The sequence below is a fragment of the Lissotriton helveticus genome, chromosome 6, assembly GCF_964261635.1.
Source record: "Lissotriton helveticus chromosome 6, aLisHel1.1, whole genome shotgun sequence".
NCBI lineage: Eukaryota > Metazoa > Chordata > Amphibia > Caudata > Salamandridae > Lissotriton > Lissotriton helveticus.
Genome location: NC_136067.1, coordinates 382,360,888 through 382,384,810, shown reverse-complemented (window position 1 = coordinate 382,384,810; position 23,923 = coordinate 382,360,888). Strand labels below are relative to the sequence as shown.

General features: G+C 45.1%; 1 protein-coding gene across 1 annotated transcript in view; it reads right to left on the bottom strand.

The window, feature by feature from the left end:
* ADAM17 (ADAM metallopeptidase domain 17) overlaps positions 1-23,923 on the bottom strand; it is a 578,388-nt gene that overhangs the window by 337,838 nt on the left and 216,627 nt on the right. The gene's annotated exons all lie outside the window — the stretch shown is intronic.

The window sequence follows — 23,923 nt, the reverse complement described above, 5'->3', positions numbered from 1 at the left end:
CTGCAAAGGCTACTGGCATGGACTTAGTTCTAACTGATCTATGTTAAAACGATGTCAACACTTGTGGTCCTTGTATCTTGAAATTTGAAAATGCACTGTTTCTTCATTACTTCACTTTATCTTCTTTGTGTGGGGCAGAGATAGTTCCAAATTCTACATAAAGTTACCTCTAGGCAGATTGGCAGAATGGAAAAACCATAGTAACGTCACCCCTTTCCGAGCTGGCTTTTGTGAATGAATCATTACCATTGATCAGGTATTCCGATTAAATATACTCATAGATAAATACATCAATCCTAGGAAGGGTTCACTTTATATAGCATTCATCATTTTAAAATAAATATTCAATAGTGTGCTGAGATGCACATTTTAGGTTGTCTTCCAATGATATCCCAAGTCAGCCATTGAGGGTTATTAAATCCCTTTATCAGGATAATTAAGCAAGGGATGCCTAGGGGCCTACTTGTGAGTTGACAAGTGACTTAGTTGGTGAAGAAAAACTTGTGCGCTTGCACCAGTCCAGACATGTCTTTACAATAATTTTGTGCCCTCTTTCTTAGATACAAAACTTACCAGTGCCCCAAAATGCAAATTGCTCAAGTGAGCACACTCTTATTTGGAAATGCTGCTGCTTTACTACCTAAATATTAATGAGTCTTTGCAAACTATAAAAAAATTCCCTATGTTTTGTAAAAATAAAGGTTTTGTTGTCAATAGAAAATAAAACCATGTATGTGGCACGTGGCACTTGGCACTCACAAGAGTTTTTGAATCTCAAAACCCTCAAAAGGGTAATGATTTTTGATTACCTAGGTATCAGAATGAGTGAAAACACAACAATAGATATTCAGATAAAAAAAAGTGGCAGTATTACATCATAGTGAGACACCTAGAGAAGATTCTTTGGCACAACATGGTGCCACGGCTCTAACATCAATAGATAATGTTTTTAATGCAAACACAGTATGTGCAGCTAAGTAAAATGTAGAGCCTTAGGACATTTAAAAGGAGACAAGTATCTTGCTTAAGGAAAATTGTTTTGTGAAATGGGTCATCAATACCTATCAACAGCATCCTAACTCTTCATATCTATATGAATATAGGTTATGATTTAATCATGTACAAGGTTAGCAGTAAGCATATGCTTTAGTGGGTAAAAGTCTGAGATTCCCTGCATATCACACCTATTGGGTGGCACATTTCAATTTGAAGGAAGATCCTATGAGCGTTTCCTTAACATGGTTCTGTTTTGTGTAAATGTTAACTAAACTAATGTTGGTGTCGAAAACTCGACCATCAATCAGCAACAAGTGGACTCTAGTACTTAAATACATGGAACATCGTGTTTGCACTTTAATAAAATATTACTGGAAATTCTGCTAATGATTGTTGGCTTGTAGTAATGACTCATTCATTCATTTTTGTACATCAGCACTACCAGCGCGATCGCAGGACATTTACGTTTCAAATTCTAAACACCAAAATCACAGTCCTTGCCTTATTTTATTTAGCTTTATTAGAGCAACATCACAAATGTATTATTTGGATATGGTCAGGGCAATGCACAGATCTATACAGTGTATATTTCACATTTGAAGAGAAAGTACAAACTGCCTCTGTTAAAGTATGTACTTAAAGAAATGTTAGGGGTTATGGATTTTAAAAAAAATAAACTTGCCATTTGATTTAATTTGATTTGATTTGATTTATAAATAATGATCGGATTCTACTGAAGGCTTACGTAACTCAAGGAAAAGACACACACCACTTAACCTATAGGTAAGATGCAATGAAAACTCTACAATACGTTGTTAGATATTGACTCTTGTTAGTCCTGCTGTAGCCCTTTTCAAAATTAGATATGTTGATGAGGCAAAAGGCATTTTGTCTAAGATGGATATTGCATAACTGCATCACATTTTTCCTTATGGTTATAAAGAAAATATAATTAATTGCCAGCAACTAAGTAAATGTCATCCTTTTTAATCTAAAAGTTCAAAAATTAAGTTAAGGAAAAAGGGCTTTTTTAAGCTGTAACCAAACTAAAATGTGGCCAGGGTAAATAAAAACAGTCAGCCACAGTTCAAGAGGGAAATGTCAAGCAAATTAACTTTGGGAGATGTCGCACACAGACGTCTGAGGAAGCTGTCAAGAAGATTAAGAAAACAAGGACAAGATTCACAACTTTTTTGGGCACATATGAAATAATATACTGCATAATTAATAAAACATTACAAATTTACAGAGTAAAAATAATAAAAATAAAAACAGACTCATTTTAAGACCAACAATTATAAGATCAAATGGAAAAGCTTAAAGGACACAGTTAAACGGGAAACGGCCACTACAACGCGGCCGTTTCCACGCATAACCATAACCACACATGCATTAAAACGCATGCGTGGTTACCACGAATAGCCGTTACCACGCATACCGTTACTACGAGATACGTAGTAAAGGTATGTGTGCTAAAGTAAAAAAAAAAATGGGGGGCTTGAGGGATCTCCCCCCCTCCCAAAAAAAGCGTGGGTTTAAAAAAGGGGGTTTGTGGGGACCCCCCCCCAAAAAAATGCACCTGCTTCCGTCATTTTAAGATAAAGAAGAATTATCAATTACATTTTTAGGGTTAATTAGAAGGGATCGGATATATCCTTTAACATGAAAATGCCATTAACATGTGTAGCTTAACAACGAAAATCGTTGTAAAAGTATGCGTGTAAAAGGCATTTTCGTGGTAAAGGATATGCGTGGTGATGGCATTCGCGGAGTAACGGAATACGTTGTAAAGTCATACAACCGTTAAACGGGAAACGGCCACTACAACGCGGCCGTTTCCACGCATAACCATAACCATGCATTACAACGCATGCGTCGTTACCATGAATAGCCTTTACCACGCATACCTTTATTACGAGGTACGTAGTAAAAGCATGTGTGCTATAGTTAAAAAAAGGGAGGGGCTTGGGGGGGTAAAGGCATGCGTTGCAACGGAATGCATTGTAAAGTCATACAACCCACTTAAACAGTAGGACCGAGCCATAAATCGGATAAAATAACCGTGCCCTGTGGAACACCACTATGCTAATTCAGCTTCTTTTCAGCTTCTAATACCCAAACGATTTAAATCAAGTTTTAGAAGGGTCCTACAAAGATGATTTTATTAATGAGAGGTTCATTAAATGTGGGGCAAAGATTTAATGCCGTTTGAGCAGCAAGTTAGTTTCCACTACTTAGCTCCAATCAGCTCCAAAGTCTAATCATGGAAAAAGCTGGAACTGAAGAAAAGCCAATTTATGCTTTTGTTCCGATGTGAAGGGCAAAATAAAGTATGTCTGTGTACGACTGAAAATATAGGAATTAGTAGCCCAGAATTTCTTTTCATTTCACAGGAGCACTAATCTTCGTCGAAATAAATTAATTTGGCTTGTTTTATTAATAGGGATTTCAACTGCAGCAAAGAAGGATCTAAATGCCAAATAGTACTAGGCTGCTGATATATTATGCTCATCCCCTACTGAATGCTTTAAGTGCCCATGTGTGGAGGAGGAAGAGGGCAGCCCACAGTTTGAGCAGTACATTTCAACAGAAGTGCCAAGAATGCTGAACTGCTTGTAGAAATGTAATCGAAGTCTTCCTTGCACCTGTGAAATACTAATACTATCAGTTAAGCCGAACGAGGAACAATATGCACGAAATTGGAAGATAGCAATAAACAAACTCAATTTCCCATGAAATGCAGTGGAGTGGTGTGGCTCACTGGTTAGAGGCGGCAGACCCGGGAGCAGAAGTCGGCCCGGGACCAGGGTTCAATTCCTGACGCGGCAGGGTCGTGGACCAGGATCAGCGGACTCGACAATTCTCGCCTCGGTGCCTACTCTAACCTGGGATCCCACTTGGCAACTCTGGGCATTAGCTTGCCTAATCTCCACAATGGCCCCATCAACGCTGGGGATGCCTGGCTCTACCTTGGGGATTCCCAGCAGGGACCATCCCACAGGGAAAGCCAGGACAGGTTCCCCAGCGGTATACAGCGCCGGGACGCCCCTTTGCTGGGGCAGCTGTGCGCTTTACAAGTATACGACATTTAACATTACGAGGTCCCATAGTGAAAAGTCAACAGCCATTTAACTCCCATATCTGTCAATATTGGGACAAATAATGGGTCAGACAGCTTTTAACTCAGAAGCAAATAGGTGGTATTTAAAGCTAAGGCCTTAGATTTTAAAGATGCCCCAATGCTGTTTCTGGGGGTATGTAACAACAATTGGTTCTGTGGGGGAGAATATTTCTTCTATGAAACCCTAATTAATATGAACATTCTTCAAACAATTTTGTTTTAATTAATAGCAAATAGTTCCCATAGACCGGTAAATGAATTTGCACCCCAAATGAGAACAAAGTAAAAGAAAAACTTGAATCCGACACCAAAAAGAGACTTAACATGTACGATATACTGTCAATTGTATAACATGAAGTAATGCAAAAATAATGACATATCACAAAGAGAAAAAACAAAACAGGACTGTTATAAAGTGATACAATGATGAAAAATAAAAACATGAACAAAGAATGAGAAAAGACTTATAATGATACGAAAGTTACACCAATAAATCTGCAGGGTGTGAGAAGAAAACAAATAGCTGCCTAGGCAATTATCTTTTTTAAATTGAAAATTAGATTGGCTTGGCAGGAAAGGGGTTTATGGTTATCGCCAACATTTCGACCCTTTATGTGTTGAATTAAAAAATATCACAGCGGATCTTCATCAGGACTGAGCACCAATAACAGCCTGTGTATTAAAGATATATATATATGTGTTGGTGTCAATAATAGGAAATAATGAAAGAAAAGTATGTGCCAAAACTTTCATGAACCGCTCACCTGTAATTGTAGTGAGACGTAACCTCAAGCATTTGAGGTTACGTCTCACTACAATTACAGGTGAGCGGTTCATGAACGTTTTGGCACATACTTTCCTTTGATTATTTACATTAAATACAGGTATTTGGATTCCACAATTGATTGTCTGGAGGTTAAAATAGGTCCCCTTACTATTCTCTCCTAAATATGGAGCAAGACGGGGAAGGATGAAAATGGGGGGTTATAAATCAATCCTAATTATATGCACAAATATGGAATCAAATAGCCCGGTCCTATAAAAATCTTACCTTAGGAAACTGGGTGAAATTCATCAGGGGCATAAAAGGGTAGAGCTTACAAAGCAGCTTTAATAAGCAAAAATGCTAGGTTCAATTTTGTCCGAGACCCATGTTGGATTCTCTGTGGGAAAAGGAATTGTAAAATCAATATGTTTGGTTGTAGAATACGGATGTAAGGTATTCTTTTAAATAACCAAAAGTTGATCAGGGCATGTATATTAAAAAACGAAGATGAAGCGGCACACCGATTAGAGAGCGAATTAATCGTCTCAATAGAATGCCAGAGAAAATGAAAGCCGCTGGGCAGAGGAGACGCTTAGTTATTTAAAGAATATGCGGCATCCGCGAGCACGTCTACAGCGTCAGTTACGAGGCAAATCGTCTCCGAAGAGCAGTCGTCATGGAGACCACAGCAAGTGGACGCATCGATGGGGAGAAAGGAAAATGGAAAAATTCCCATGCTTTGATTTGGCTAAAGAATGGAGAATGTGTGATAAGCGAACCGAGGCATAAACGGCAGAGATAATATATCCTAGTCTGCCCAGTTTTCAATAATGTGTGAAAAAATTGGTGATATGCGAACAAAGACATGCATTGCATTCCTTGTGAATTACATTTCTACGGAATTGGAATGACATAAAGAGACCGTTTTTAACCACTCGTAGTTAAATTGGTACAGACATTGGGTGAACATTATTCACTTATGCATGGGTTGTAGGAAATCTTGGTATTACAGTGCATGGTTATTTATGCGTTAATGGTCGACATTAAATATGTTATGCAGTCATCCATATTTGTTGTCTGACATTGTGAGTATACCAATATGCGAGTACACTCGTATTGAACAAAAGACTAATCAGAAATGCATTGCTAAACAGAGATAAATAAATACCGTAATGTAGCATACATATATAGTTAACAGAAGTCAATTCCTGGCAAATGATTATTGTCTCAATGCTGTTTCTGGGACCCTAGTTCACCAAGCCAAACCACCAAATATTTGTCAAGATTAACACATTTGAGTAGGTGCTACACTCTTTTATTGAGAAGACAAGAACCTTATTTTTGTTAATATTTATGACCAGCGTGTTCACCCTGAAATTGACCTCTAGGCTTGATAACAATCTTTGCAGGCCAATAGCAGTTTGATCTAATACAACTGTATCATCTGCATATTGTAATAGAAGGGGTTGCTTCCCAAACTTGGGTGAAAAGACTTAGCAAGTACCATGAGTGCTGCCAAGAAATGTAATGTATAAATTAAAAAGAATCTGAGCTAGTACAAACCCCTGCCTATTAGAGCTCTTTGCTGGTGCAAACTTTTTTTGATGATGCAACCATAGGGCCTAGTTTGACTCTCACACACATCAGTATATAATGACGCAACTGCCCTTAAAGTGGATCTGGGAACCCACAATTTGCAAGTTTAGCTCATAATAGGTTCAAATGTACACTGTAAATGCTGTTCTAAGTCTATTAATGCTGTATTTAGAGCAGCTACTGGAATGTTAATGGATCTGTGTATCAGCATTGACAATGTGAGAAGATTATCTTCCAATAAACAGCCTCATAGAACACCTGCTTGATAAAAGGAATTAACTTGTTATCTTTAGTCCAGGATCCCAAGTACAGTAACAACAATTTAGCATAACATTTCCCATAGGCATTCAAACAGTTTGCTGGGGAGATGAAGGAACCCTTTTACATGCAACAGAAGTAGAATTAATCTGAGATAACTCTCAGGGATAGTATTAGAAACAAGATAAAATTGTACAGAGATGTCGACCATGTTACCCAGAAGTTGATCTTGGTTTTGAAGACTACTGCCTGGATCTAATTGGATCCTGGGCCACCCTTTGTGCGCACAGAGGACTAACATTTGGAAACCCTGTTGATGTAATAGCTATCTGCAAGCACTCCCGTTCCATAATTACAAAATTTACCAGTCACTCTCTTTGCACACAGTAAACTAATCCACCCACCTCTAATTATTTGCTTCACTGTTTGCCTTCTACACTTTTTCAGTGCTGTATTATCGTTATCATCATTCTCAACTGTAAAGAGAGTTTCATTGCCTTTATATTGCTAGAGTACTAATGGTTATATGCTGGTCTAGTTAGCAAGGCCAGTGAGAGGGATAGTTCAGTAAGCATCTTCTCACCGAACCGCAGGTTTACCTTGCCAAAAAGTTAGCAATGTATATCCAGAAGTGGATGCAAAAATCAATTTTTTCTTGAACAACGTTTAGAAAAGCTCCTTCATACAAAGGTCCCATTTAATATTCCAGTTTTTAGATACTTCCTAGAGTTTAACACTCGCTTCATGGAAGTATCGCAGGAGTTCACATTAATGATAGAAATAAGATGCAGGAAATGATCACTCCCAGAGAACAACAGTTTCAAATTTAGAAATTAAATCTAGGCCTGCTAGACTTTTGGTGGAAATATGAAAGAAGTGTGGAGGAATGTCACTGGTGAGTCAGTCTTTCATAACTTACAATCCCAAGCTATGTATTGTATTTGATGTGACTTCACCAGTTTTGTCTCAATATTGGGAGGGGTGGTATTACTCCAGAACAACTTTGTGTTAAAATCGTTAGTAACTATTATAAAAACAACTTGATTTTTAACTTTGACTGAACTAATTTAGGAAGCAAGTGCTGAATGGGTTTCTTTGTTCTTATTCCTGGTAGGGTTAATATAAGTTTTATATACGATGTCACTTATATTCAGTTTAGCCGAGCAAAAACACCCACCTCTGGTCGTAAATGCCCAATCCGGTTTATTAGAAATAGACAGAGCACACTCATAATCATGTATGGGTAGTGGGGAGTTTGTGGTATTGCCTGTTGATATTGTAAAACATTCTGTGTTTCAGCTGCAGGGTTATACTCAAATTTTACATCACTTGAATTGAGACTCAAGGTCCACTATACTTAGTGCAAGTGAAATGCATGCACATTCAGCATGCTAGATTTAGTGGCTGCATCTAAGGGTTGTACAGGAGTAACTGTTATAATTTGTTTTCCCTGTGTAAGAGGATGCTCCTTAAAAATGGCTGTCTGCACAGCCATGAGAATTTTTTCAGTGACAGTGACTTGTTACTTAGCCAGTGAATATAAATGTGGTTTGTAGACTATAAGGGTCATTTTTCCCTCATTAATTAAAACACATATGTAGCCTGGTATGTTTGGAATAACCAAGAAAACTAGGTTCTTCATATTGTCAGGTTTGCAAACATTTAGTCCCAAACATATCTACTTATAGCTCACGTTAGATAACCAAATGCGTATAAATCCAATTAGTTTAACACTAGGCGGGCAACGTTAAATTGTACGCCTGCTCAGCTCAGTTGTAGCAACTAAGCCCTTCTAAAATTCAAGAACCGCATAAGGACTTGTAATTTTTACTTTGCATTTGAGGTTGCAAAGTAGCACATTTCTGTAAGTAGTCTGGTGTCAGTCCTTTCCTTCACAGGGTAAATCATATCCAAAAAAAGAAAAAGATTAAACTAAGGAAGACAGTCTTTGATTCACAGAAATGGAATTTTACATCAATGTCAGCTAAAATCACCCATTCTGTACACTAAATTGTCACCTAAGCCAACATTTGTTAAACATGTGTCATCAAAAAAAAATTATATATTGTGATGGGGCGGGTCGTCCCTGTGATGATGACATGGACAAGGGAAGGACTACGCCTGACTGGTGGTCTGCGGTACCTATGTTGCCCTTTTCTCACCCCCTCCAGCCACACGCCACAGTGCCTGAAGAGGAGTGGGCCAACCCGGAGTTTGCATACCCATGGGGCGAAGAGACAGTGCCGGGACTCTGTACCTTTAATGCCGACAGCTACACTGCAGAGTCTCCGCCCAGGGAGGAGCACGTCACGACAAAAGGAGGAGGAACCCGGAAGACGCCGGAGAACACTTCCCCGGAGATCGAGCGTGGTGAGGAGAGGCAGCCGGAGACGGGTTGGAGAAGAGACGAGATTACCGCAGACGACAAGCCAGGAGGCCAACGTTTTCACGTATCGCCCTGCCACGCACCCACTGGAGGGGCGTGGCTGACAAAGGTACGGGGCAAGGTAGCGGGCTGGGCGGGTTGGAGCGGGTGAACCGCTCACTGTATTCCGCCTTACGTTTCCCTGCACCCCTTCCTCACGGGCACTCCGTCACTTCGACCTGTATATAGCACTGTGGCACGGAAACCCTCACTCCCTCTCCCTTTACGAGTGTGAATCAAACACTCCTCCTGAATCTTCTTTTTCTCCCTTCATTTTCCGGTGGTGCCTTCCTGACTCCCGGACTACGGCTGGAGGTCGACGGCTACCCCGACGTTCTGGCGGCCACAACACCTGCACGTCACAGAGCCACCCTGGACATATCCGCGTTCCCCAAAGGTGTCAGGACGGACACCGATGAGTTTGCCCGTATAAGACAATCCAGCAGGCGAGAGAAAGCATACCTAAAAATAAAGCCTTCGTTAAAAGCACTTTTCCAGCATTCCGACTCACTTCCTTCCCCTGTGTCACCCACCCCGCTACAAGTGGTGTCAGAAGTGGGATCTCCACCACAGTCCGTCTGTGATCCCAAGATGGACGCCGTTATCCAACACCTGATAAAGGGGCAGGAGAAGTTAGAGTGGGCTGTGGAAAGGCAATGGAACGCAGCACAGGCCGATAGAGACCTGTTTAAAAACACTGTCACGGCCCAACTAGACAGCATCCAGAGAGCGGGACCGCCAACAACCGGGGTCGTGCAGGTGGAACCCCGTGGACATACGCCACACCCCTCAGGCATAGCTCTACAAAAATATGTTCCAGGGGACGATCCCGACGCCTTCCTGATGAACTTTGAAAGGGCGGCGAGAGCCCTAGGGTGGCCCGAAGAGAAGTGGCCTTGTTTCCTCGCCCCCCTGTTGACCGGTGAGGCTCAGTTCGCGTACCAGGTGGCTAATCCTGCAGGGAACGCCCCCTACCCCCATGTCAAGGCTATCATACTGGACCATTTGGAGTTGGACCCCGAAGCGTACAGGGTTCGCTTCCGAAGGGAGAAGGCAACGCCAGGGGAGAACCCAAAGACCCTGTTCTTCCGGCTCAAAATGATGGCGGACAAGTGGCTGCAATCGGAGTCCAGTACCAAGGAAGAGATACTTGCACGAATATATCTCGAACAGTTTATGGAGGCTCTCCCCTATGGGTCCCAGCGGTGGTTAAGACAGCATTCAGGACTGACCATTGAACAAGCCATAGAGATGGCTGCCAACTACGCCAGAGCGCAACCCCGTGGGCTGGGTTGGGAACATGAGAGGCCCCACAAACAGTCAACACCCCTGAAGACTGAGAAGCCCGTACCACCAAGTAAACCTGATAGGAAACCATTCGTCCCTGTGGAACATCACAAACCCAAACCATGGAGAACAGAAACACCTTTCGTCCCGGTAGAGCACCACAAACCCAAACCATGGAGAACTGAAGCACCGATGACCCGAGGACCGCAATGTTTCGAGTGCGGTGAATGGGGCCACATCGCCCGACTCTGTCCCAGGAAGCACCCAGCGGAGGAACCGATGGAAGTGGGCTATCTCCCGAGAACCGTTCTGTACTCCGCAGAGATGGGGCCCTCCTTCTATGTGAGTATACGACTGAATAACTTCATGGTAAGAGCGTTGCTAGACTCCGGGTGTAGGCAATCCGTGGTCCAAACCCGCCTGGTAAACCCTAATCAATATGTCCCTAAAACAAGGGTGCACATACGTTGCGTCCATGGAGACGTAAAGCCCTACCCCCTTGCCCAGGTCACGATCCGCCCTAAAGACAAACCCGCTTGTGTAGTGAGAGTAGGGGTGGTTGATACTCTCCCTGAGGACGTCATTTTGGGGGTCGACAACCCAGAGTTTCTCGCTTTGTTCCGAAAGGAGTTGTCCGTCAGGGCAGGGTCCGCTGATACCCCCCAGCATGCTCTGATAACATCTGACCCATGGATCATGGACCGCAACTTCAAATACGCCCAGACAGAAGACAGGTCGTTGTACAACGCCTGGGAGGCTGCTCACTCCGCTCACGAGAACGAGGACCCTCCGTTTCCTAGGTTCGTGATTCACAAGAACCTACTGTATTGAGAACCGAAGGCGGGAAGCGTGCCCCAACTTCTTGTCCCTACTTCCTTCAGAGAACAGGTCATGTTCTTTGCCCATGCACACTTAACGGCAGGACACTCCGGTAAGGAAAAAACCACGGATTCCATCATTCGCCATTTCTATTGGCCTGGTATCTATAGGGACATGGAGGAGTACTGCAAGAAGTGTGACGTCTGCCAGAGAAAGAACACACACCGCCCTCCCGCGGCGCCGCTACAGCCCATGCCCATTGTCGGGGTGCCCTTTGAGAGGGTGGGAATGGACCTAATAGGACCCCTACCAAAAACCCCTAGGGGTCACCTGTATGCGCTGGTCCTCGTGGATTACGCCACCCGCTTCATCGAAGCGTTTCCCTTCGATCCCCAACAACAGCCAACGTCTCTGAAAGACTGATCGAACTCTTTTCCGGGTCGGATTCCCAAAAGAAATCCTGACCGACCAAGGGACTCCGTTTACTTCTCGCCTGATGAAGGAGGTCTGCAAAACTCTCGACATACAACACCTGAAGACATCGGTGTACCACCCACAGACCGACGGTCTGGTGGAGCGCTACAACCAATCCCTGAAAGCAGCCCTGAAGAAAATGTTGACCACCGAAGGCCCCGCATGGGACCGGTTGCTTCCCCTAGCGCTCTATGTGTTGAGAGCGCAAAAACAGAGCAGTCTCGGGTGTTCCGCATTCGAACTGGTGTACGGAAGGGTACCCAGATCCCTGTTAGGCATCACAAAAGAAGCATGGGAATCACAGGAGGCTGACGACCAGAGGTCCCTCCTAGACTACACAACACAGCTAAAAGCCAGACTAGGGAAGCTGAGAGACTTGGCAGAAACGAACTTGGAAAAACAGCAAGGAAGACAAAAACAGGCGTACGACCGTGGTACTAAATTGAGGACTCTCAAGATCGGAGATTGGGCTCTTGTTCTTCTACCCACCCTGGCTCAAAAGAAAGAGTGGATGGGGCCCTATGAGGTAGTGGACACCATAGGCGCCACCACTTACAGACTGAAACTCTCCCCGACAAAAAGACAGAGCTACCACATCAACCTGCTAAAAAAAATGGATCGGACCCATACCAAGGACCAACTCTTTGACTCTCCCAGAAAGACCCGAAAGCCTTTCCTCCCTGCAGGACCTGGTGGTCAACCCGGAGCTGACTGAGGAACAAAAAGCGGACCTCGATAGGGTACTTCTTCCTTTGTCGTCCATCTTCTCAGACCTTCCCGGAAAAACCGACTTGGTGGAACATTGTATAGACACCCTACCCGGCAAGACGGTGAAGCAAAGACCCTATCGGATCCCCGCAGCCCGACGAAAGGACGTTAGAAAAGAAGTCCAAGACATGTTGGACTTAGGGGTAATACGACCGTCGAGAAGCGAATGGTCTTCCCCGATCGTAATGGTCCCGAAGCCAGACGGGTCAAAAAGATTTTGTATGGACTTCCGTGCCCTGAACTCCATCTCTACCTTCGACGCCTACCCCATACCGAGGGTCGACGAGTTGGTCGAAAAGCTGGGCGACGCCACCTTCATCACCACCTTGGATCTCACCAAGGGCTACTGGCAGGTACCCTTGCGTGAAGCCGATCGGAAGAAGACGGCCTTCAGCACAGAGGACGGCCTGTTTGAGTTTACGGTCCTACCGTTTGGATTGCACGGAGCCCCTGCCACTTTTCAGCGGCTTATGAACCGGGTTCTGAAGCCGTATGGTTCATTTAGGTCAGCATACTTAGACGATATCGTGATCTTTAGTACAACGTGGGAGGATCACTTGCTACATGTACACACCATCCTGTCCGCACTGCAGACTGCGGGCTTACACGTCAACTCGAAGAAGTCGCGAATCGCTTTCACCAGAGTCAACTACCTGGGATATGTCCTGGGCAAGGGAACCATAGCCCCTCAATCCGAAAAGATCAAGGCCATCAAGCTAACCACCTTCCCAAAGGACAAAAGAGAGGTACGGGCCTTCCTCGGCTTAATCGGCTATTACCGACGTTTTATTCCCAACTTTGCTGCCGTCGCTGCGCCACTCACGGACCTGTTGAGGAAAAGCGTGAAACCAAAGGAAATCTTGTCCCCGTCCCAAGAGGCACAAGAGGCGTTTGTGAAGCTGAAGCAAATCATAACAGGGGCCCCGGTTTTGGAATCACCGGACTTCAACAAAACCTTCATCCTGGCTACAGACGCCTCGAGCATCGGCCTAGGAGCGGTACTCTCCCAGAAAGGGGTAGACGGAGTGGAACATCCCATTCTCTATGTTAGCCGTAAGCTGTTCCCCAGGGAGTGCCGCTATTCCACAGTCGAACGTGAGTGTTTAGCCATAAAGTGGGCCATCGAAAAGCTACGGTACTATCTAGAGGGGAAACCTTTTGTCTTACTGACTGATCATGCCCCCTTGAGATGGATGCATAGCAATAGAGCCACGAACGCCAGGGTGCTACGCTGGTTCCTATCCCTTCAGCCCTATTCCTTTAAGGTACTGCACAAGAAGGGCACTGAGCATGGCAACGCGGACTACCTCTACCGTGCTTTTCCCCTCCCCGAACGGGAGATGCCAGGGGGGGAGGTGTGTGACGGGGCGGGTCGTCCCTGTGATGATGACATGGACAAGGGAAGGACTACGCCTGACTGGTGGTCTGCGGTACCTATGTTGCCCTTTTCTCACCCCCTCCAGCCACACGCCACGGTGCCTGAAGAGGAGTGGGCCAACCCGGAGTTTGCATACCCATGGGGCGAAGAGACAGTGCCGGGACTCTGTACCTTTAATGCCGACAGCTACACTGCAGAGTCTCCGCCCAGGGAGGAGCACGTCACGACAAAAGAAGGAGGAACCCGGAAGACGCCGGAGAACACTTCCCCGGAGATCGAGCGTGGTGAGGAGAGGCAGCCGGAGACGGGTTGGAGAAGAGACGAGATTACCGCAGACGACAAGCCAGGAGGCCAACGTTTTCACGTATCGCCCTGCCACGCACCCACTGGAGGGGCGTGGCTGACAAAGGTACGGGGCAAGGTAGCGGGCTGGGCGGGTTGGAGCAGGTGAACCGCTCACTGTATTCCGCCTTACGTTTCCCTGCACCCCTTCCTCACGGGCACTCCGTCACTTCGACCTGTATATAGCACTGTGGCACGGAAACCCTCACTCCCTCTCCCTTTACGAGTGTGAATCAAACACTCCTCCTGAATCTTCTTTTTCTCCCTTCATTTTCCGGTGGTGCCTTCCTGACTCCCGGACTACGGCTGGAGGTCGACGGCTACCCCGACGTTCTGGCGGCCACAACACCTGCACGTCACAGAGCCACCCTGGACATATCCGCGTTCCCCAAAGGTGTCAGGACGGACACCGATGAGTTTGCCCGTATAAGACAATCCAGCAGGCGAAAGAAAGCATACCTAAAAATAAAGCCTTCGTTAAAAGCACTTTTCCAGCATTCCGACTCACTTCCTTCCCCTGTGTCACCCACCCCGCTACATATATATATATATATATATATATATATGTATATTCACTGAAAAAAACATAGGTTTTACAGATGTTATAGTTAGAAATTAGCATTTAAACAAACGTTGAAATTCACAAAAAAAAACATAGGTTTCAGGGACGTTACAGTTAAGTGGACATTTGATTCATATAAAACCAGAGAAATTCGCCTGTTATAGTTAGTTGAGCTAACTATAACTCGCGCGCCTGCAATGCACTGCTGATGATGTCACATATTACATCACTCATGACATGGTCAGTGACATCACTGATGACATCTCAAATTACATCACTGATGATCCTTATTATAACGTCTGTAAAATCTATGTTTTTTTCAGTGAATTTCGAAGGTTTTTTAAATGTTAATTTCCTATTTTAATGTTTATAAAACCTATATCTTTTCTATTTTAAAAAAATATATATTTTGAAACTCTATTATCCTTCTTTTTTTTAACTTTACAAACTATGTAATGTTTTATATCTTCCCCCAAAAATCTGTATATCTTTTTTTTTTTTTTTAGAAAACTGCAGTCCCATACTGGTAGTGTACCACGCGAATTGTCATGGATGTGCCCAGATCAACGCCGCCACAAAGCCTCTGCCGGTATAAAACGCGAAGCGTCGGGAAGATAGGCGCTTCGCGTTCTAGTTGTTGCTACCAGGCTGATGTCATTTCCGGGTCGCGTCGAGCTCTTCCGGGTTCTGGGCGTCGGCGTTCGGATGTCTCGTCGGATTCCCGGTTTCCTCATCTGAATTGGTGGTTTATCTTCTGCTTTTACCAAGCGCTGAAATTTGCAGGCGGCACGGGATCCTCCTCAGGCGCTCCTCGCTTCCCTGATGTCTCCGTGAAGATTTACTGGTCATGGTGGTAACGCGCTAGCGTTAGTCTGGGGGCCCAGTCCCCGCCCTATACGCTCCTGAAGCTGGTTATGTAGGGGCTTTTCTCGGTGGCATTATTGCATTTGCATTCTCCTTATGCTCTGATTGGCACACAATCTCCTCACGCTTTATCTGTACTACTTATGTTATGTGATTTACATCTCAAACAGACAGTTTATTTTGGTTTTCTGAGTCATGGAACACATATTGCAACATTAAGGTGCTCATTATTATAGGAGTTAATGTCCCAATACTCCTTTTCTGAATATTGTTCCATTCAGCTGGCGGCTGCATTTATTTTGCTTGGTTTAAAGTGAGAGGTTGTGCTGTTAACAACCTATACATATACAATTACTTACTCCTTTTAGCCATCAGCCTTTGCATTTTCCTCATATATAATATATGGTGAGAAACTCCGCTATTATGCTACATAGAATTTCTAGTGTGTTTTAGAAAGGTACTTTTCTATCTATATTCATCTATATTCATGTTTAGGAACACTGCACCAGCTGCTCTATTCTTTCATTTTGTGGACACAAGCGGAAGAGGGGAGAGTTCCAGGTAGAATACACCACAAAAAATTAGTTGTTGCATATTCAAATCTTAGTCTATTATGCTGCTAATGTGACCTTCTGTTCCAGGAACACTTCCGGATCCCATTGGAGCTTTTTGTGGTGTTGGACGGGCGCTGGACCTGCCCTGTCTCTCCTTCACTTGTCTCCCCTCTTCCCCCTATTCACTGGCGCTGCTTTGACTTTGTTGGGCGGGCTAGTGGCAGCAGGAAGTTGGAACTTATCGTCTGGCCCCTGCATCCTGCCCCTGCAGAGACCTCAGGTGAGCCTGACAGAACGCGAAGCCCACTTGGTCTCTCTGCCCGGACGGGATGGAGGAGAACAAGATTACACTAGCAGATTTAGCACACATGTTAGGGAACCTGCAGAAGGAAACACAAGCTCTTTCTATAAGAGTGGATACCTTACAGAAGCATGCCCAAGAGGCCCCAAAAGGGGCGGAAGGAGGCGATTCCTCCTCTTTTGCTTCCCCTACGGTTGTTAGTAGCCCAGTTATCCAAGTCACTACCCCTCCTACGATACCACTAGCCCCCCCTGAGGGATTCATGGGAGATCCCTCTCGTTTCGCAGCATTTATCAATCAATGCCAGCTGCACTTCATGTGCAAGGCTGCCTGTTTCCCCACTGAACAAGCCAAAGTGGGTTTTGTTTTATCGTATCTGGGAGGTCTCGCAGCTACTTGGTCAGTTCCATTAGTGGAACGAAATGACCCTCTTCTGTACAATTATGGTTTAAGGAGGAATTCAAAAGGTTGTTTGACAGGCATTCCTTTGTACAATCCGTGGACTCAGAACTACTGAATTTGAAGCAAGGTAGGAAGGATTTAGTCGCTTATATTGCTGAATGTAACCGCTTGGTAGTGGAAGCAGGTTGTCCAGAAGAAAAAAGAAGTGCCTTGTTTTACTGGGGGCGTAAAGATGAATTAAAAGACGTATTGACTCAGGTGGTAGACCTCCCCGAGGATTGTAAGGCCCTTATGGATCTAACCATGAAACTCGACCATAGATTACACAAGCGGAGGAGGGAGAGAGGGCGGTCAGAGGCACGGCTTCTAACATACAGGGAAAAGCGCCTGAGACGGTGGGACCTGCTAGGGAGGTTGAACCTATGCAGATAGGGAGCATAAAGGGTCCTATCAGTAACGAAGAAAGGCAGCAACGTAGGGATCAGAAGTTATGCCTTTATTGTGGAAAACAGGGTCATTTCCTGAAGGAGTGTCCCATCAAACAAAAGAAACATAAGGAGCAGGGAAACAAGGCAGCCTGAGTGCTCAGGAGACAAGAAATTCAGGCGGTTCAGGTTTAATAGTCTCCCAACCTGTAGTTTCAGATACGCTTTCACATTTTTTTGTTGACACTTGGTTGGATTGGGGAGGCCAACATATTAATGTTTGTGCTATGGTCGATTCCGGTGCTACCGGCAATTTTATGGACATGCAGTGGGCCATCAAGAAAGACATACCATCCAAAGCAAAGGCAGTAATAGAGGAAGTTAAAACTATAGACGGGAGCACAATTAAGTCAGGACCGGTTACACATGCCACCATTCCCTTGATTATGTGTGTAAAGGAAATACATATAGAGACAATCACCTTTGACTTGATCAAGTCGCCCCAGTTTCCTGTGGTATTGGGAGTGTCCTGGTTGTCACAGCATAATCCATCCATAGATTGGAGTCAGAAAACAGTCTAATTTACTTCAGAATTCTGTAATACACACTGTATAAAGCAACCTAAGGTTGTCGCTCCTGTGTTAGGTTTTTGTATACAAAACGAACCCGAACTCCCCTCCTGTTACCTGGACTGGAAGGATGTGTTTGACAAACAAAAGGCTACAACTCTTCCGCCCCATCGTCCCTATGATTGTAGGATAGATTTAATTCCGGGGGCTCAAATTCCCTGTAGCCGCATATACGCACTCGCGGAAAGAGAGAATATCTATTTGCGTGAGTATTTAGATGAGATGCTACGTATAGGCTTTATTCGTCCTTCCAGGTCTCCGGCCTCCTCTCCTCTTTTTTTTATTCCCAAACGGGAAGGAGATCTCAGATGTTGTATTGAATACCGCAGCTTGAATAACAACACTATTAAAAACAGATACCCATTGCCGTTAATATCCTCCTTATTTAATCAGATTAAGGGGGCCAAAATCTTTACAAAGCTGGATTTACGTGGGGCATACCACTTAGTGCGAGTCCAACATGGCGATGAGTGGAAAACAGTCTTTCGCACTAAGTTTGGACTCTACGAATATCTAGTTATGCCCTTCGGGCTTTATAACGCCCCAGCCGTGTTCCAATACTTTATAAATAAGATGTTAAGAGAAATGTTGGACGTCTATGCCATTGCCTATATAGACGATATACTTGTGTATTCCTCCTCAATAGAAGAGCACATAAGCCATGTACAATCAATACTACAAACACTCAGAGACAATCATTTGTTTGTTAAGCTCGACAAATGTGAATTCCACACAACCATGGTAGTCTTTTTGGGGTTCATTTTAACACCTGAGGGAGTCAGTATGGATCCACAGAAAGTAGAGGCAATAACTCAATGGCCGTCCCCTAAAACTGTCAAGGAAGTGCCTTCGCCAAGTTTTATAGGCGGTTTATTGACAAATTGTCTGAACTGGTATCCCCTATTACTAGACTACTAAAGAAAGATGTGGAATTTTCGTGGACTCCTGCAGCTGAAGCTGCTTTTGAAACTCCAAAACTAGCCTTCACTCAGGCCCCAGTTTTAAGACATCCAGATCCTACTCGCCCTTTTTTAGTGGAAACTGATGCCTCTCAGATGACAATCGGAGGCATCTTGTCACAAAGGGACATCTCCACAGGATACTTGCATCCTGTAGCCTTCTTTTCCCACAAACTTTGTGCCCCTGAACAAAACTATTCAGTAGGGGATCGAGAACTCCTGGCTCTCAAATGAGCTTTCGAAGAATGGAGACAGTACCTGTTAGGAGCTTTGCATAAAGTTACTGTTCTTACAGACCATAGAAATGTACTATATCTGAAATCCGCAAGAGCATTGTCCACCAGACAGTTACGATGGACTTCCTTTTTTAGCTAATATGATTTTGTAATTTAGTATCAATCAGGGAGAAAACATGGGAAAGCGGATGCGTTATCCCGATTAGGTTATGACAATAATGAACAAGTATCTGACCCACCACCTATCATAGCTGCAGAACGTTTCTTAGGGGCATTAACCTTACAAGAGGAATACTTACAGAAAGTAAGAGGAATGCAAGAACTAGATGAGCTTAAGGATTGGGAAAAGAAACATCAAGGGAATAGAATAGACAGACTCTTATACATCCAAGGAAAACTTGCTGTTCCCACCCCTGAATTGCAAGAACAGGCTTTTAAAGTGGTGTCACGCCCATGTCCTAGTGGGTCATCCTGGTTGTAAGAAGACACTGGTCGCCTTCTCTGGTAATCGATGTTAAGACTTACGTTCAACGATGTCATGTGTGCGCACAAGGTAAAAGCTCTCATCTAGTTCCAGCTGGCCTTTTACTCCCTATGCCTACTCCTCCCAGTCCGTGGCATACGGTCTCAATGGATTTTATAACAGAACTTCCTAAAACAGCAAAAGGGCACACAGTTATTTGGGTGGTTGTGGATATGTTGACAAAGCTGACCCATTTCACTCCACTTAAGGCTCTTCCCACTTCACAAGAACTACCATGGTTGTTTGTGCAGCATGTAGTCAGGTTACATGGCTTGCCCACTGTTTTGGTTTCTGACAGAGGGCCCCAGTTCGTGTCCAAATTCTGGAAATGGGTGGGTAAACTCCTGCACATAGACATGCGGTTTTCATCAGGGCATCATCCACAAACAGAGGGACAGACAGAAAGGATTAACCAATGTCTAGAACAATACTTACGATGTCAGTTGTTGCAGACTCCAGTAGATTGGTTTTTATGGGCAGCGGAGTTTTCCATTAACAAAAGAGTACATTCTTCCACTGACTACTCCCCTTTCTTTGTTTCTTATGGATTCCATCCTCGTTTCCTAATGTCACATACTACAGCCTCTGCACCAGTTCCCACTGCTAAAGGGTTTATTATACAACTTCAGGAAGTACGAAAGGCAGCAGTGGCTAATCTTGAAAGGGCCAAGGCAGCGTCCAAGGAGAGTGCAGATGCTCATCGCCGCCCAAGCCCTGAATATGTTGTGGGGGACAAGGTCTGGTTATCAACACGCCATATACAGATCAAAGGTGGTAACAAATGTAAACATCGATACATAGGTCCTTCTAACATTGCAGAAGGAGTAGTTTCTGTCCTGTAACTCCAGTTCTGTAGTAGGGGTATCTCTGTTATAGTCATAATCTAGTGAATAGTCCCGCCCATGTGCGTGGACCCCGGAGCAATCAAAAATAATCTCTTACAGTGTCGAAAAATGCAGACCTGCACAGACACTTAAGAGAGAATTAAAGACAGATAATGCAGCCTATAACACAGGCTACACTGTCCAGTACTTCAACTAGAAATTCCACCCAAAAAATCCACAAAACAGCAAAGCTTGTACAGATTTCCCTTGCTTCAGCAGCAAAAACCCTCTGGAATGATAGAGAGGAGGATCTGGACAGACAAGCCCCATAGGCTGCCATTATGTGGCTCAGAACAGGATACTGTGCCTTTAAGAGAACTTTCCAGAACTTCACAGTATCCCAGAATGCACTGCAGGTCCCATTTACTTTCAGTTCTTTTTGAAGGCGTAACACGCCAGACCTGTAGCATTCCTTACATGAATATCTCTCTCCACCGGGGAGGAGGGCGGGCGCTTATGACTATAACAGAGATACCCCTACTACAGAACTGGAGTTACAGGACAGAAACTACTCCTTCTGTAGTAGGGGATCTCTGTGTATAGTCATAATCTAGTGAATAGAATGGCAAGCCCATCCCCACACCAAAGCGGCGGTGGAGAAACGAGAAATAACACCACTATTGTGCGAACAGATTTTGCAGCGAAGCCTGCCCAACCTGAGCGTCTGCTCTGGCATCAGTGTCCAGGCAGTAATGCTTAGCAAAGGTATGGACCGACTTCCAAGTGGCCGCCTTGCAGATTTCTGCAATTGGAACATTACGGAGCAAAGCAGTCGTGGCAGCTTTGCCCCTGGTGGAATGAGCCTTAGGTTTACCCCCTAAGGTCTTATTAGCTTTTTGGTAACACAATTGTATGCAGGACACAATCCACCTAGAGATGGACTGCTTAGAGGTAGCAAGACCTGTCCTGACTGATCCATAATTGATAAACAATTGGTCCGACCTACGAATATCTTTGGTTTTATCCAGATAAAATTTCAACACCCTCCGCACATCCAGGGAATGTAAAGACCGTTCCGCTGCAGATGAAGGATTCTGAAAAAACGTAGGCAAAGTTATAGTCTGGTTGACATGAAAATCAGAAATAACCTTGGGAAGAAACGTAGGGTGAGTACGCATATCAACCTTAGCAGCATGAAATACAGTATAAGGTTCTTGGCAACACAACGCCTGAATTTCACTCACCCTGCGGGCCGATGTAATGGCCATGAGGAACGCCGCCTTCCAGGACAGGTGATGCAACGAAGCCTTATGAATAGGTTCAAAAGGCTCCTTCATCAACCTGGATAGCACCACATTCAGTTCCCATGAAGGCGAAGGAAGCCTGACAGGAGGAAACACTTTCTTGAAGCCTTCCAAAAAGTCTTTGATCACAGGGATCTGGAAGAAGGAAGTCTGTGAAGGGCATTTCCTGTAGGGAGTCAATGCAGCCAGATGGACCTTAATGGAATGAACATTAAGGCCAGACTGCACCAGATGTAGAAGGTATGGAAGGATGACATCTTCCTTACACGTCGTTGGGTCATAGTTCTTGGACTTGCACCAGATACAAACCTCTTCCACTTGTAAGCATAAGAAGTCCTAGTGGAAGGTCGCTTAGCCTCCTTCAGTATGTCCATACAATCTTCTGGGAGATTAAGATGGCCATATTGCACTATCTCAGGAGCCATGCGGCCAAACTCAAAGGTTGGGGTGCAACATCAGCCCCCCGAACTTCGTGAGAAGGTCCGGCCTGCACGGCAACTTCATGTGAGGAAGGAGAGACCGGTGAAGAAGGTCCGTGAACCACCACTGCCTGGGCCATTCCGGGGCAATCAGTATCATCCGCGCCCTGGACTGGGACAGCTTGATGAGAACCGTCGGAATCAGGGGAATGGGTGGAAAAGCGTACAGAAAGCTGTTCGACCAGTTGATCCATAACGTATTCCCCAGCGTTCCCGGCTGGTAGTACCTGGAGGCGAAGTCTCGGCATTTGCTGTTTTCTGCGGTGGCGAACAGATCTAGGTCTGGGGTTCCCCACCTTGTGAAGACTTCTCCTAGTACTAAGTCGTTTATGACCCATTCGTGGTTTTCCTGAATCAGTCTGCTCAGTGTGTCTGCCTGAACATTCTGCACAACTGGCAGATGGGTGGCCGTTATCGTCAGTCCTCGGGCCAGAAGCCAGTGCCAGATCGCCTGCGCCTCCTGCGACAAGGTGCGTGATCGCGAGCCCCCCTGCTTGTTGAGGTAATACATCGTGGTCGTATTGTCCGTCTGTACAAGCAGGGAGTTGGTCTGGAAGGACGGATGAAAGGCCTTCAATGCCAAGTGAACAGCTCTGAGTCCAGGAAATTGATGTGGTACGTGGACTCCGTCGGGGACCACGTCCCTTGAATCTGTAAGTCTCCGGAGTGCGCTCCCCAGCCCGGGAGAGACGCATCCGTCACAATAGTCTGAGTGGGAATGTCCTTGTGGAAGGGAACCCCTCTGAGGAGATTCTCCGCTGAACACCACCACTTCAGAGACTGAAGAGCATGCAGAGACAGTCGTATCTTCTCGTCCCAAGATCCTCTCCTCTGGTCCCACTGATCCTCCAAGCACTCCTGCAGCGGTCTCATGTGCAGCCGCGCATGTGGCGTCAGGAAGATACAAGAGGCCATCGATCCCAGCAGAGAAGACACCGTCCTCACTGTTGTAGAAGGAGTGGACAGAAGAGCCTGAGCCTTTCGACGAAGCGATAATCGTCGCTCCTCCGAAGGAGACACTCTTGCTGACCTCGTATCGATGGTGGCCCCCATGTACTGAATGCACTGGACCGGAGTCGGGACAGACTTGGACATGTTGATGTGCAACCCCAGCTTGTTCAAAAGAACGCACGTCTTCTGGAAGTGCGCTTGAGCTTCCGAGAAGGAGGAGGCCTTGATCAACCAATCGTCCAGGTACGGGTAGACAAACACCTTGTTCTTCCTCAGGTGTGCCGCTACCACTGCCATGCACTTCGAGAATGTCCTGGGCGCAGACTTCAGCCCGAACGGAAGTAGTGTGTACTGATAGTGATTGGTGCCGACTTGAAATCGCAGGAACTTCCTGTGTTTGTGTGCAATGGGCACATGGAAGTATGCATCCTGTAGGTCTATTGCACATAGCCAGTCCCCCTGTTGCAACTGAGGATAAATCTGATGCAACGACAGCATGCGAAACTTCTCTCTGCGAATCCATTTGTTCGCCTGTCGCAAGTCCAGAATGGGCCTGAACTCGTTCTTGTCCTTCTTCCGGACCCGAAAGAACCGGGAGTACAGACCTCTTTCTCTTTGAGACAGAGGTACGTCTTCTATCGCCCTTTTCCTTAACAGGATATTGGCCTCCGCCTGGAGCT